Source organism: Lissotriton vulgaris, chromosome 7 (assembly GCF_964263255.1).
Source record: "Lissotriton vulgaris chromosome 7, aLisVul1.2, whole genome shotgun sequence".
NCBI classification, from domain to species: Eukaryota; Metazoa; Chordata; class Amphibia; order Caudata; family Salamandridae; genus Lissotriton; species Lissotriton vulgaris.
Window position 1 is genome coordinate 514433788 of NC_141695.1, and position 13263 is coordinate 514447050.

At 44.9% G+C, this 13263-nt stretch overlaps 1 long non-coding RNA gene across 2 annotated transcripts in view; it reads left to right on the plus strand.

Annotated features, from left to right (window-relative positions):
- LOC147701967 (uncharacterized) overlaps positions 1-13263 on the plus strand; it is a 440939-nt gene that overhangs the window by 408169 nt on the left and 19507 nt on the right. For both annotated transcript variants that reach the window (XR_015297489.1, XR_015297488.1), the window contains one exon: positions 4592-4678. This is a non-coding gene — a long non-coding RNA (uncharacterized LOC147701967). The remainder of the gene's footprint in view (positions 1-4591; positions 4679-13263) is intronic.

Genomic DNA, 13263 nt, shown 5'->3' on the forward strand with positions numbered 1-13263 from the left:
TTTTAAATAAAAATTAAACAGATACAAACGCGATTACAGAAACCATAGCAGCAGTAGAGTTACTCTGTAAAAAAAAAACATGCTTTGAGTTTAAACAGTTTCCTTTTATTCACAAAGAATGCATGTGCCACGAGCGCTGGGAGGGCCCTGGACAACCATGTCATCATTCACGAGCAGATGCTCCTGTTTATGACCTGCGGAGCGCCGTGCTTCAAGAGCCTGGTGGGGGGGGGGCGGGGGAGCGAGCAAGTGGGAGGGAGCGAGCATATGGGGATGGGGTGTGAGGCCAAGCGCGCGACTGGCGAAGCGTCACGCTTCAGTAGACAACATGCATTTGGAGGAATCTGCTTGTTCAAGAGTGTTGTTTCCCCTACAATAGTTCAGAGCTATAAATAGCTCGACCTAAAAAGCACAATCTGCGAACCGAACTCTACCTTTTTGCCAAATTTAGTGTAATTCTGTTCTGCCGTTCGGGCTGTAGCCCTGGCTAAAGGTCCCTATGGAAAATTGCATGGGGAAAACACGTTTTGGGACCCCCCTTTTTTCTCGGCCCCCACTTGATGAATCACCCCCAAACTTTCAGGGAAGGAGTGGAGCGAAGCAGGCTATTTTCTTGGAGAATTGTGCTAAGATTCGTCCACCGGCACCAAAGTTATTCTAAATAGAATGTTGTGGATTTCCTATGGAAACTAGGTCCTAACTATATATACCTACTGGCGACCGCCAGTAGGTTATATATATATATATATATATATATATATATATATATATATATATAGTCGCTCCAAGGTTGTCCACCTTTGAGTAGCACACGAGCAGCAGCTTGATTCATGTGTAGGTGAGGACGGGGATCCGCTTGTAGATGCCGCTCCATAATGGATCTGCCCGACGCGTTTCGAAGCTCCATATGCTTCTCTTTGGGGTCTTTAACGGAAGCGGTGTGCGCAACCGCTAACCCACTTCTCCATTTTCCATATGACACACCCACCAATGGGAGGCTCAAATGAGATTGTGTATTATGGAAAGTGTGGTGCGGAAAGCACACAATCAAGTCCTGTATGGACCGCGCAAGTGGGCAGGTCCTCGATCCCGTGTACGGCTGCTGTTTCACTTCCGTGACCCCCAAGGATGACGGGGTGGTGCATACTCCGCGGCTGGACGGCCGCGTATAAATTGTCGCTCCAAGGTTGTCCACCTTTGAGTAGCACACAAGCAGCAGCTTGATTTATGTGTAGGTGAGGACGGGGATCCGCTTGTCGTTGCCGCTCCGTAATGGATCTGCCCGACGCGTTTCGAAGCTCCATATGCTTCTCTTCAGGGGCTTTAACGGAAGCGGTGTGCGCAACTGCTAACCCACTTCTCCATTTTCCATATGACACACCCACCAATGGGAGGCTCAAATGAGATTGTGTATTATGGGAAGTGTGGTGCGGAAAGCACACAATCAAGTCCTGTATGGACCCCGCAAGTGGGCCTGTCCTCGATCCCGTGTACGGCTGCAGTTTCACTTCCGTGACCCCCAAGGATGACGGGGTGGTGCATACTCCGCGGCTGGATGGCCGCGTATAAATTGTCGCTCCAAGGTTCTCCACCTTTGAGTAGCACACGTGCAGCAGCTTGATTTATGTTTAGGTGAGGACGGGGATCCGCTTGTAGATGCCGCTCCGTAATGGATCTGCCCGACGCGTTTCGAAGCTCCATATGCTTCTCTTCAGGGGCTTTAACGGAAGCGGTATGCGCAACAGCTAACCCATATATATATATATATATATATATAAAATGAAAAATAGCACCTGAAAACACACACAGCACCACTCACTATTATCTGGTCGTGCTACACTGGGGTGAAGTCACAATTCAGGCCGACCGAGATGGAGTGTGGGTTGGAATCCGGGTCCTAGTTGGTCCATATGAAAAGTTACCTTTAAAGTCAGGAACAAAGAGTTCTATTCACGGTGGAGGAAGCTGTCAGGAGGAGGCTGAGCATTCCAGAAAGTCGCAACGTGAAGACCAGGTGGTGCATCAAGAGTGATTGTCGCTGTAGTGTAAAGAGCAAGTCGAGCATCGTGGACGGTTGTTGCTGTAGCTTCATGCTAAAAGATGTTCAGACTGTGGTAACTGTAGAGCAAAGTGTAGCACTTGGGTTGCTGGTCATCGCTGTTGGTGCGAAGGCCAGGTGTCTCAGAAACATCGTGTTGCCGACAGACCCGGGCGGTGCTGCCGTAGTTACTCTACGCGGAGCTCCATGGAGTTGGGCAAAAACTCTGCTCTGTTACCTCCACCCACTCAATAAATATTTTTTAAATAAAAAAAATTACTTTAAAAATTAAACACACTTACCTTTATTGTGGTGTCTCCGGGCTACCCTCCTCCTCGCCGTGCGGGGATGGTCCGGGTCTGAACTCCGCTCCACTGCAGAGTCAGAGTTTTGCATAAACTTCACGTTCCATGCAAAAATCTGCAGGCTCCGCTAGTGCAGCTCAGTTCTCTGCCCACAGTTAGTTGCCAGTTGTCACGGGCAGCAGAGTCTTGGTTCATGCGTGCCCTTTCACGGTTGTGAGGGGTCCAAACTTCAGGATTTTTACCTTGAGGAAGTGGACACTCTAATGCTGGCCAAGGGTTCAGAACCTGGGTCAATGCTTCTTGTGAATTAGGGATTCATTCCAGCAGAATCCAGCAGCAGGGCTCAGGCAGTTCCAGTTGCAGGTCCAGGTAGGTCCAAGTGCAGCAGGTTAGTTGGACAGTTACAGCAGGCCTTTGAGGATTGTTGTGTCCCTCTAGTTTATACAGGAGGTCATCCAACTGACTTTTGGAGTTCCTCTGATTAGTCTCAGATCAAGGGATGCAGTTCCAATCTTCTTTCTCGGACAGTAAGTTAGGGCAGGGCAGTCCCTTGGTAGCAGGGCAACTGTTCTTCTGTAACTTCCGAAGGTCCAGGAGTGTGCTGATGAGTGGCTCTGGAGTTCCAATATTTATAGCTGGTGCCCATCTTTATGTGGGGTGAACTCCTTGTCCTACCCCCATCTGCTTCTGGAAAGTTCTTCTCCGATCAATGCTCCAAACTGCATGTGGGTAAAAATAAAAGGCAGGGCAAGCCTGAATTCAAGTTCCTTTGTGTGTATGCAGGAGACAAAACCCTTTGAAGTATAGGTAGGGCAGTCATTCTGCCTGATGTCCCATCCTATCAACACCTACGCCTCCATTGTGTTACTGTGAGAAGGTAATACACAAGCCCCAAACAGCAGAGCCATTCATATCATGTAACTGAGGCCCTTGGCAGAAGGGATAAAACCTTAGGACATAAAATGGCAACTTCTAAAAGTGGCGTTTTTAGAACAATAACTTCAACTTTAACATTAAAGAGGATTTTAAATTACAATTCATTTGAGTGTAAACAACATATTTCTATCTGCTCCCAATCTAGAACCAGCACTTATTAAATGTAATAAGGTAATCAAGTGTTAGTCAATGGGAGAGATAGGTCTTTTGACAGAGAAAAATGACTTTAGTTTTTGCTGCCAGGACATGTAAAATGTAAGGACACATGTCCTACATTTTAAATACAATGTACCCTACCGAGTGTGCCTTTAGTATAGTGTCTACCTTAGGGGTGGCTTACAAGTATCAAAAAAGAAAGATTTAGGCTTGGCAAAAGGTCTATTTTGCCTGATCGAAATATCAGTTTAGAACTTCACTCCAGGCACTGGCAGGCTGGACACAGGATTACAAAGGCTACTTTAGTGGGCGCTAGTAGAAACTAATAGCATTTAATTCAAAAGTCCTAGGTACCATTTACTAGGGCCTTATGAGTAAATTAAATGTATCAATCATATTGATGCCAATTGTGCCATGTTTTTGGAAGCAAGCACAAGCATTTTATCACTGGTTAGCAGGAAAAACATGAACAGTGTCCTAATGCGAACAAAAACATAAGGCAAAGAACTGGGGTGACTCTTCAAAAAGAGCTGTGTGACTGTGTGTTTATGTACACATGTTTTGTACATTGCCTCTTAGATAAGCCTGACTGCTCGTGCCATGCTACCAAGGGGGTGAACATGGATTGTCTTGGCCATGTAATCCCCTTACCCTGACTAGAAGGAAGGGTCCTTACTTGGACAGGGTGCAAGCCACTGCCAACTAGAGACCCCCATTTCTAACACACTTCACACAATTTGCATACCATAATTCACAAGGGGAATAACAGTTCTCTTCCTGAACACCTACTATAACATATTGCACTATACATTGCTTTAAGTGATAATTATGATTCCCATCATCACATTATGTAGAAAGAGTTCAATAGTCTTTGTGCAGGAAGCACCAGTATGCAGCATTCAACACAGTAGTTCCACTGCATTGCAGAGTTGAATACAATAGTTCCATTGCTATGAGTTCAATGCCATTGTCCCACAAGAAATAGTAGCCGTCCTTTTTAGCACAATCTGTATCTCCTTTATTGAAGTTTTTGATACTGAGGAAATTAACTGGCCCTTGCAAGAAAGCGTGCTGCAGCAAGAGCATGATGTGTGACCCACACTGAGTTTGAATACCTATGATTGATTTTGTATTCTCCTTCTGTGGTCTTTTACAGGAAACTTCGGAGCCCTGGAATGCAGACCATGCACAGTGGAGAGAACAACTGAAGCTGGGGACCAGAATCGCTGAATCTCTGGAGCGGGTAAGTGATGAATCTCCACCGAAACTAAGCATGGGTTTCAGTTCAGGAGCGGTTTAAACAGCCGCTTGATGAGCAGGTGTTGCCGTCACGCTTAGCTTGGTAATGGTTTCCCAGCGGGTTCCCGGCCACTCACATGGAGTGAACTGAGGCGGTTTGCAGGTGCTGTTAGTGCACATTGTTTTCACACAAGTTCTCCACTTCCACCAGGGAAAATGGTATGTCTGTAATTTGTCAGCCATACCTTTCCCATTCCAGAACCTGCCACTACCACCAGGGAATAGTGCATATATCATTAGTAGTACAATGGAGCAATTACCGCCAGAGAACAGTGAAGCATATCATGACACACAATGGAGGGATACAAGAGAGTACATTATCACGATACCATCACAACGGGTGGAGGCACTACTTAACAGATGATTACCATGAGTGTGCAGTAGCATGAGACACTTTTAAGGTCACTTGACATGAAGAGTCAGGCTTGCCGGAACTTCGTGTTGACAAGCGGTGTGAGTGGCAAGATCTTGGCCAGACAGGCCCATTCACATTTGTGAAGAGCCCAAAACTTTAGGATTAATCCATTTCTTGGGAGAAGAGCTCCACTGAGGCCACAGAAAGGGTCTAGGACCTGAGGGAATCTCTTGGGGGTCAGGAACTTACTCCAGCATAGGCAAGCAGGGCACTGGCAGGTCCAGTTTCAGGTCCACACAACAGTCAGCTGGGCAGTTGCAGGGAGCATCTGAAGCTTGGTATTTCCCTATAGCTCAAAAAGTGGGTCAATCTGCTGATCCTTGGAGTCACTTCAGTTTGGAATGAAAGGTGCAGGCCCAATCTTCCTTCTCAATCAGGGCAGCAGGTATAGTGCAGCAGATTAGCAGGGCCACATAGTGGCAGTCCTTCTGCCAGCAAAGAAGCACGGTTCTTCTTCAGAAGCATCCACAGGTGCAGGAGTATACTGCAGAGATGGGACTGAGGGTCCAATATTTATATTTAGTGCCCATTTTGAAGCAGGAGAAGGTTCTTGAGGTTTCACTTTGAGGTCCGGGAAGTTTCTTGCCTCCCCTCCCTGGCTCCAAGCTAGCTGCATGAGCACTGCAGTGGTGATAGTTCCTTTGTGTGAAGGCAGGGCACAGCCTCTTCAGTTGCAGGTGAGGCTGTGCCCAGCCACCCCCCATCCTGCCAGTTGCTGGCTATCCAGGCACACATAATCACTCTTTTGTGTGGCTATCTGGGAGAAATACACAAAGTCCAACTGCCAACTACACCCAGTCAGGTGCAGGCATCAAATGGTTAGGGCAGGGAAACCCCAACTTTCTAAATCTGACATTTTCAATATTGTAACTTTACAGAGGACTTTTAATTACAACTCATCAGGCACCAAACATATGTCCTAATTATGAGTTTGGCGGTCTTTGGACCGCCAAATTCAAGTTGGCGCTTCAGTGGCGGTCAGGCTACAGCCACATTGGCTGTCTGACGGTCGTATTACAACTTTGGCGGTCAGACAGTCATTGGGTCAACGCCGTGGTGGTGACACAGCAGTCAAAGGCTCACAATATGTTGGAGGTGCCGCCGAGGCACTGCCATGCATATTACGTGTTTACGGAGTGCCAGCGGTCTAATGGAGGTTCTTACTCTATGAAACTGTTGGTGGTCAGGAACCAAGGGGGGGCCCTGTATCCCATGCATGTTGGTGCATGCAGAGGGGCACATGTTGTGCCCCTCTGCATGCATGCACCCCCAATACCAGCACAGCATGGACTTCACAGTCATGCGATGCTGGAACGCAATGTGATGGTCCTGCAGCTATGCAGCATTAAGGCTCACATTTGGGCCTTTTTACTGCACCGCCATGGCACCACCAGGCCGCCTGCCTGCCAAATCATTATCTCACTCGTAATCTGGTGGGCAGGCAGCTGCCCTGTTTGGCGGTGTGAGAGTGGGTTGGTGTGGTGGCGGCCCGCTCCCACAACGCCAAATACACAATTGGCCCCATAATAGGTAGGCCTCACAGTATTGAAAAACGAATTTAGGAGCTTTTTATTACCAGGACATCTACAACTTAAAAATGCATGCCCCACTTTTTAAATATGCTGCACCCTGCTCTCTGGGCTATCTAGGGCCTTCCCTCAGGATGCCGTATATGGATTAAGACGTGAGCTTTGGGCACACACAGGCTGCAATAGCATGCCTGGGACCTTAAAGGGCTACTTAAGTGGGTGGCACAATAAGCGCTGCAGGCTTATGAGTAGCCTGTAATTTACTGGCCTTGGGTACATCATGTTTATAGGAGAAAGTACAATCACTTTAGCTATGGTTAGCAGTGTAAAGTGTGCAGAGTCCTAAAGCCAGTAAAACGAGGTCTGCAAAAAAAGGAGGTTGGAAGGCAAAAAGTTAGAGGAACACCACACCGAGGATATCAGGTCCATCAGGGTGTAAGTGAGATACCTGTCTCTATAAGTAAGGACTCACTTCAAAAGAATAAGGATAAGATGGTAAAGGGAATGTTCCTTCTTACATATTATAAGGCATTGTTTTTTCCTTTCTTTTCTACTAAAAATAATATTATGGCCCTAAAAACAAGCAAAAATGGAAAAGCACCAGGCCCGGATGGAGTCCCGGTTGATTTTTTCAAACATAAACCAGACCTTTGGGCCCCGATTATTACTAGGGTGTGCACGGCAGCGGCAAAGAAAGGAATCCTGGAGTCTTGGACAAGGTCCATCATGGTACCAATATTTAAGAAGGGAAACCGCCAGGACCCTACCTGCTACCGCCCAATATCCCTGTTGGACTCACTGGGCAAGTTGGCAGGTAGGGTGATCCTGGAGCGACTGCAGGACTGGGTGGAGGAGAGAGGCATACTGTCTGACCTACAATTTGGCTTCAGAGAAGGCTTTGGAACTGTGGAGCAAGCCCTAAACCTCTCTCTAATTATTGGGAAATATATACACGCCAAGAAAGATAAATTATATATGATCTACGTGGACTTGTCCGCGGCATTTGACTGTGTTTCTCACACCAAATTGTGGTCCCTCCTAGCCCAAATGGGGGTAGATCCGCCACTCCTGAACTTTTTAAGGGAAATGTATTCAAAGCCCTCTGCCAGAGTCCGTTTTGGTACAAAAGGAGAGTTGACAGCGTCTTTTAGAGTGGAGCGCGGGGTCAGACAAGGATGTGTCCTGGCACCTTTCCTCTTCTCCCTCTATACTAACAACTTGGAGGTTGAGCTCCTAAGAGGTGCCCGGGACCTCCCACAGGCAGAACATCGCCCGATCCCCGCTCTGCTCTATGCGGACGACGCTGTCCTCCTGGCACGGACTCCCCATGAACTTCAGAATACTCTTAATAGGTACTCCCAGTACATGGGTACCCTAGATCTTCACATAAATGTGAAAAAGACCTTTGTGATGTCGGCAGGTACAGGGAGAAAACATCTGAAAAACATTACCCTCAATAACCAAAAAATAGACTCTGCAAATGAATATTGTTACCTGGGAATCACAATAGATAATAAACTGTCCTGGAAAAAGGCTGTGGAAGCGAGGAGACACTGCTTTAAAAGAGCGCTAGCAGCATTGGTGACATTCACACAAAAACTGGGAAAACGACCGCCTGAGGAATTATTAACGATATATAAGGCCAAATGCCAATCGACAGCCCTATATGGAGCAGGCTTATGGGGTCACACGGATGTAACCTCCCTGCAAATAGCAGAAAATAACTTTCTAAGGTTCTTGTTGATGGCCCCAAAGCGATCCTCAACCTATGCCTGCCACATTGAATTAGGCGTTCCATACATTGAGGACCTCGCAAAAATACAACCGCTACTCTTATGGCACCGTATCTGGACCTCAGAGAAAAATGATCTCACCAAGATGATAGTGGCGGACGCTATGACATTGGACCATGCCTTAAAAATTAAGTGGTTAGCCTATATCAGAAACTTTTTCATTGACCTTGGGGCAGAGCAATACTATCTGAATCCTGAAAAAATCACTGAACTCACAAAGAAACAACTAAAAGAACTAGCCCTGGGACATTTGGAAAGCCTGAGATTGCAATCGGAAGCAGGCAAACCGTCTGTCCAACACGCTATAATGGTCCAATCTACACTCTTAATTCAGCCCTATCTAAGGCTTAATCTTGGCTTGTTTGATCGCTACCTTCTGACAAGGTTCAGATAGAATGTATTCCATAGACTGGTGGCTTTTCCAACAGCAAACGTTTGGAATCCGAATCCACCCATATGCCCCTGTGACGAGAAGTCAACACAGACAACTTTACATACTGTCTTGTTTTGCAAGTTTTACCATGAACATCGTAAAGTTTGGCTATTGACCTTACTAAAATCTTGGGGTCTCAGGCAATGTCGCCCTGCCATGCTGTGTTTGCAGCTTTTGGATACTGAACTTGCTTGTTACCATGTTCTTAACTTTTTGAAGTGTATACATAGACACAGAAAAAATCTTTAAAGGTAATTCCCTTAAACAAATTAATGCTTTTATAACTTAGATGTGGAATTTACTTGTTATATATGTAATCACTTTGTACCTTTTGATATGACTGTTTTATTGTATATTATTACTGCTTTTATGGATTTCAAACTTGAAACTTCGAATAAAGATTATTATTATTATTATTATTATTATTTGGTATTGCTGTCCTGTAACTGCACAGCTATTTATGTATCTACCAAGTGGCCTGCTGTTCTTATAGTCTCCTCAGGCAGGCTTCTCATTTTTAGCCTGCAGTGTTTTACAAGGCAGGGATAGTAGATATATGCTTACAATTGGAAATGTGAAATTACAGATCCAAAGAGCTATTGGCCATTATGCCAGAATTTGCTCAAGCTGATCCTCATGAGATGGGGCAAGTCATGAGCTATGAACAATAACATCAAACCTCTCCCTATTGGTTAATTAGCTAATGGTGGTACATCCTAAATAAAACATAACATCATTGTCCCAGACACAAACATTCTCTTTATGTTTTATTAAAAAAACTTTTTTGCTATAATATATATATATATATATATATATATTCAATGAAAAAACCATAGGTTATAGGCCATATATAGTTAGGAATTAGCATTTACAAAACCTTATTTTACTCGCATAAAACCATTGAAATTCCATATATAGTTAGCTAACTATAAGCGCTAACTATATATCGCGCACCCGCAATCCACTGCTGATGATGTCACATATTACATCATTCATGACATGGTCAGTGACATCACTGATGACATCACTGATTACAACATCCAGTGACTGTATGTTTCTGTAAAGTTAAAATATGTTTCACATATTGAAGAATGAGTGGATGTATAAGTGTCTGGATGAAGAATTTAGTAGGTGCATGACTGACTGTATGAGTGAGTGATTAAATGTGTCTCACTGAGTGCATGGGTTAGTGACTAAACTGTCTTAATTCGTGCATCAGTATGTTTGTTGTTGTGTAAACTGCTGCTTGTGTTGATCAGTAGCTATAAGAGTAGCCATATGGGTTATTGATTGGTTGCCCAAATATTTGAATGGGAGGCTGAGTGTGTGTGTGGGTGGCTGGGAGGTGCGTGACTCTGTGCATAGATGTGTAAGCAGTTGATTCACTAGGAGTATGAGTTCAAGAGTGCATGTGGAAACAGCTACATGAGCGGTTGACTGTGCATGGGTGTGTTGGTGAGTGAATGGATTTCTCATTGCTACATGTGCAAGTAAGTACGTATGTAAAACACAATACATGTGAGAGTTGAGATATATAAATAACTGAACATAAGAGCCAGTGAATGTGTGAGTGGCTGTATCGATCACTGTGAGCTTGTATCAGGGATTATATAAGAGAGTAAATATGTGTTATTATATGTTTGAATAAGTAAGATGTGAATAACTGTATAGTTGAGGAAATAGAGGTGTGATTGATTCTTTGCATGACTGACTAGGTGTGTGAGTAACTCCATGGATGAGTGACAGTCTGTGAGTGTCTGTTTATACTGAGTGTATGTAAGGTTATATTAGAGTCTGAAGAGGTTCATTGTATTATCACATGAGTGATGTGATCAGTGATGACAAATGAGATGTCATCAGTGATGTCATTTGAGTTGTCATCAGTGATGTCATTTGAGATGTCATCATTGATATCATTTGAGTTGTCATCAGTGATGTCATTTGAGATGTCATCAGTGATGTCATCAGTGATGTCACTGACCATGTCATGAATGATGTAATATGTGACATCATCAGCAGTGGATTGCGGGTGCGCGATATATAGTTAGCGCTTATAGTTAGCTAACTATATATGGAATTTCAATGGTTTTATGCGAGTAAAATAAGGTTTTGTAAATGCTAATTCCTAACTATATATGGCCTATAACCTATGGTTTTTTCATTGAATTTTCAAGGTTTTGTAAATGCAAATTCCTAACTATATATCCACTATAACCTATGGTTTTTTCTGTGAATTTCATTGGTTTTTTAATAGCAAATATGAAAAGCTTTAAAATGTCAAGTACGTGATAGATAAAAACATTTTCATATTTAAGCACGCTGATGTGCTTTGAACGCTGCCCCCCCCTCCCCTCTTTTGCCTTTGTTAGTACTCTCTCTTTGCAGATACAGAAGGGTAGTTAACGCAGGCCTTTACCCCCGTTGTAATCCGTCGTACCTCCTTGTCTCTCCATTTGATTGATTGTTGTCCAAGCATTTACTGTTTTAGAATTGGTTCTCTTTGGATCATTCTCTATTTACAAACAAGCACAAAGTCGCAATACTCTGTTTAGTCTTTGCAGATAGTGAAAAATCGTGTAAAAAAATAAAAGTAATCGAGCAAAATCAGTAGGCCACTAATTGGATCTCTTTTTGACCTCGCTAAAATAGAAATATTAGGAACAACCCTTCTTGAGAAATACGAAAATAGTGAGATGAACTGAGCTCCACACCATGAGGGCTGCAAGACAGCTCGGCTCCATCACCCATCCCGCACAAAATAATGACAAACCCTATGCAAATATTAAAAATATAGACAACACACCAGCAAAGAAATAGGGTAAAACATTTTATTAAAAAACTATTTACATAACGTTGGTTTATAAGATGATGTCAGTAGTGGACCGATGTGTGAATAGATCGAAAACAGCACAAGGCTCCAAGATCCGGATAGCAAGCTCCTGGATGTTGGGTGCCATAGTTTAGAGTTCTGAATTTCAGCCTTTTTCAATGCCTGTGCTTTGTTGAATCAAAATGGCGGCTTGACACAAAGCTGACTCAAGCGTTGTTACTGATGCTATGCAGACCAAAACTGGTTTTCAGTTTGTACATTTTTCTAGATTTTTCAATCCAAGTTTGGTTGACTTTGTAGAACGATGGCTTCAGATTTTCAACATACGGTGTGGTGGCGCTGACTGGGAGGGGGCGCTTCGCTCCTGCCCCCTCCCCAAGTAAGATTTTCATACGTGAAAGTACGTTAATGGTTTTGGTCCCCGAGATGCTTCGATGTCACTACCATTCTCAAATAGCATAAGTTCTGGATGTTGGGTGCCATAGTTAAGAGTTCTGAGCAGCGCTTGTAACACTGTCTGAAGCTTATTTCCTCCTACTGCAGCTTCACTATTCTCAAAGTAAGTGAGTGTCGTTTGTGGACCTGACTGCATTAGAAAACAATATGATATGTTACCTTCCTAAACAGCTTGACGGAGGCCCCTGAGGGGCGCTGTGATGGCCATGGACTCGGAGAAGACGCTTGGCTCCGACACCCTCCCCAAGTCTTATAGCACTGGTGTAGCCTGAGATCGCCCCCGACATAGGCGGCCGGCTCCCGGGGTCCGGCGGTACTTTTTGCCTTTTGATGACTCTTCAATTCTGGACCTTGTCCCACAATCCGTTTGACCTGAAGACAAGCTGTAGTGAGGCGCCCCTTTATCGTTTTAGTTGCCATTCCGCCCGCTTTTGCTACACTGTGCCTCTTCCGCCATTCAGCTGTTTTCCGCCCGCTCTTGCGACTACAGCGTCTCGCTCACCATGTAGTTGAGATGCGCCCGCTCTAGCGGTGCAGCGATAGGCGGCTGCCACAGGACTCTCAAAATGGCGGCCGGCTCTTCGGTTTTGGGCCTGGTCCACTAAAATGGCCCTGGGACACCTTGGAACTCGGACGCTTGTCTGCTAGGGCTTGGATCCCATTCTCGAAAAGCGTCCCCTCAGCCGTGAAGATTCTACAAAAGTCATGGGGGCCTCCGACTCCCGCAGGCTTCTGGTGGGGAGCGGCTGCCATGATTGCTCGTGGAATGGCCACGACGGAGCTACGAGATGGTAGTGGTCTCATGCTGACGCCAGCTTTAGTCTGAAACATCCAGAAACACTGTAGACTACCAATTCGATCAGTTCCGGTAGCGCCCCAACATGACCCGGAAGAGAAGAACTTGCCCTCCCCTCTTTGACTGATGGTTCTTGTTGCCTGTCCCCTCTGTTGTCATTTAACAGAACTTTTTGGACTGCTGAAAGGGGTTGTGTTCTGAACGCTGGTTGGTGGAGACATTTAGACTATATTCTTGACCTACGTTGTCGCGTAATGCGTTTTATGACACGCCGCGT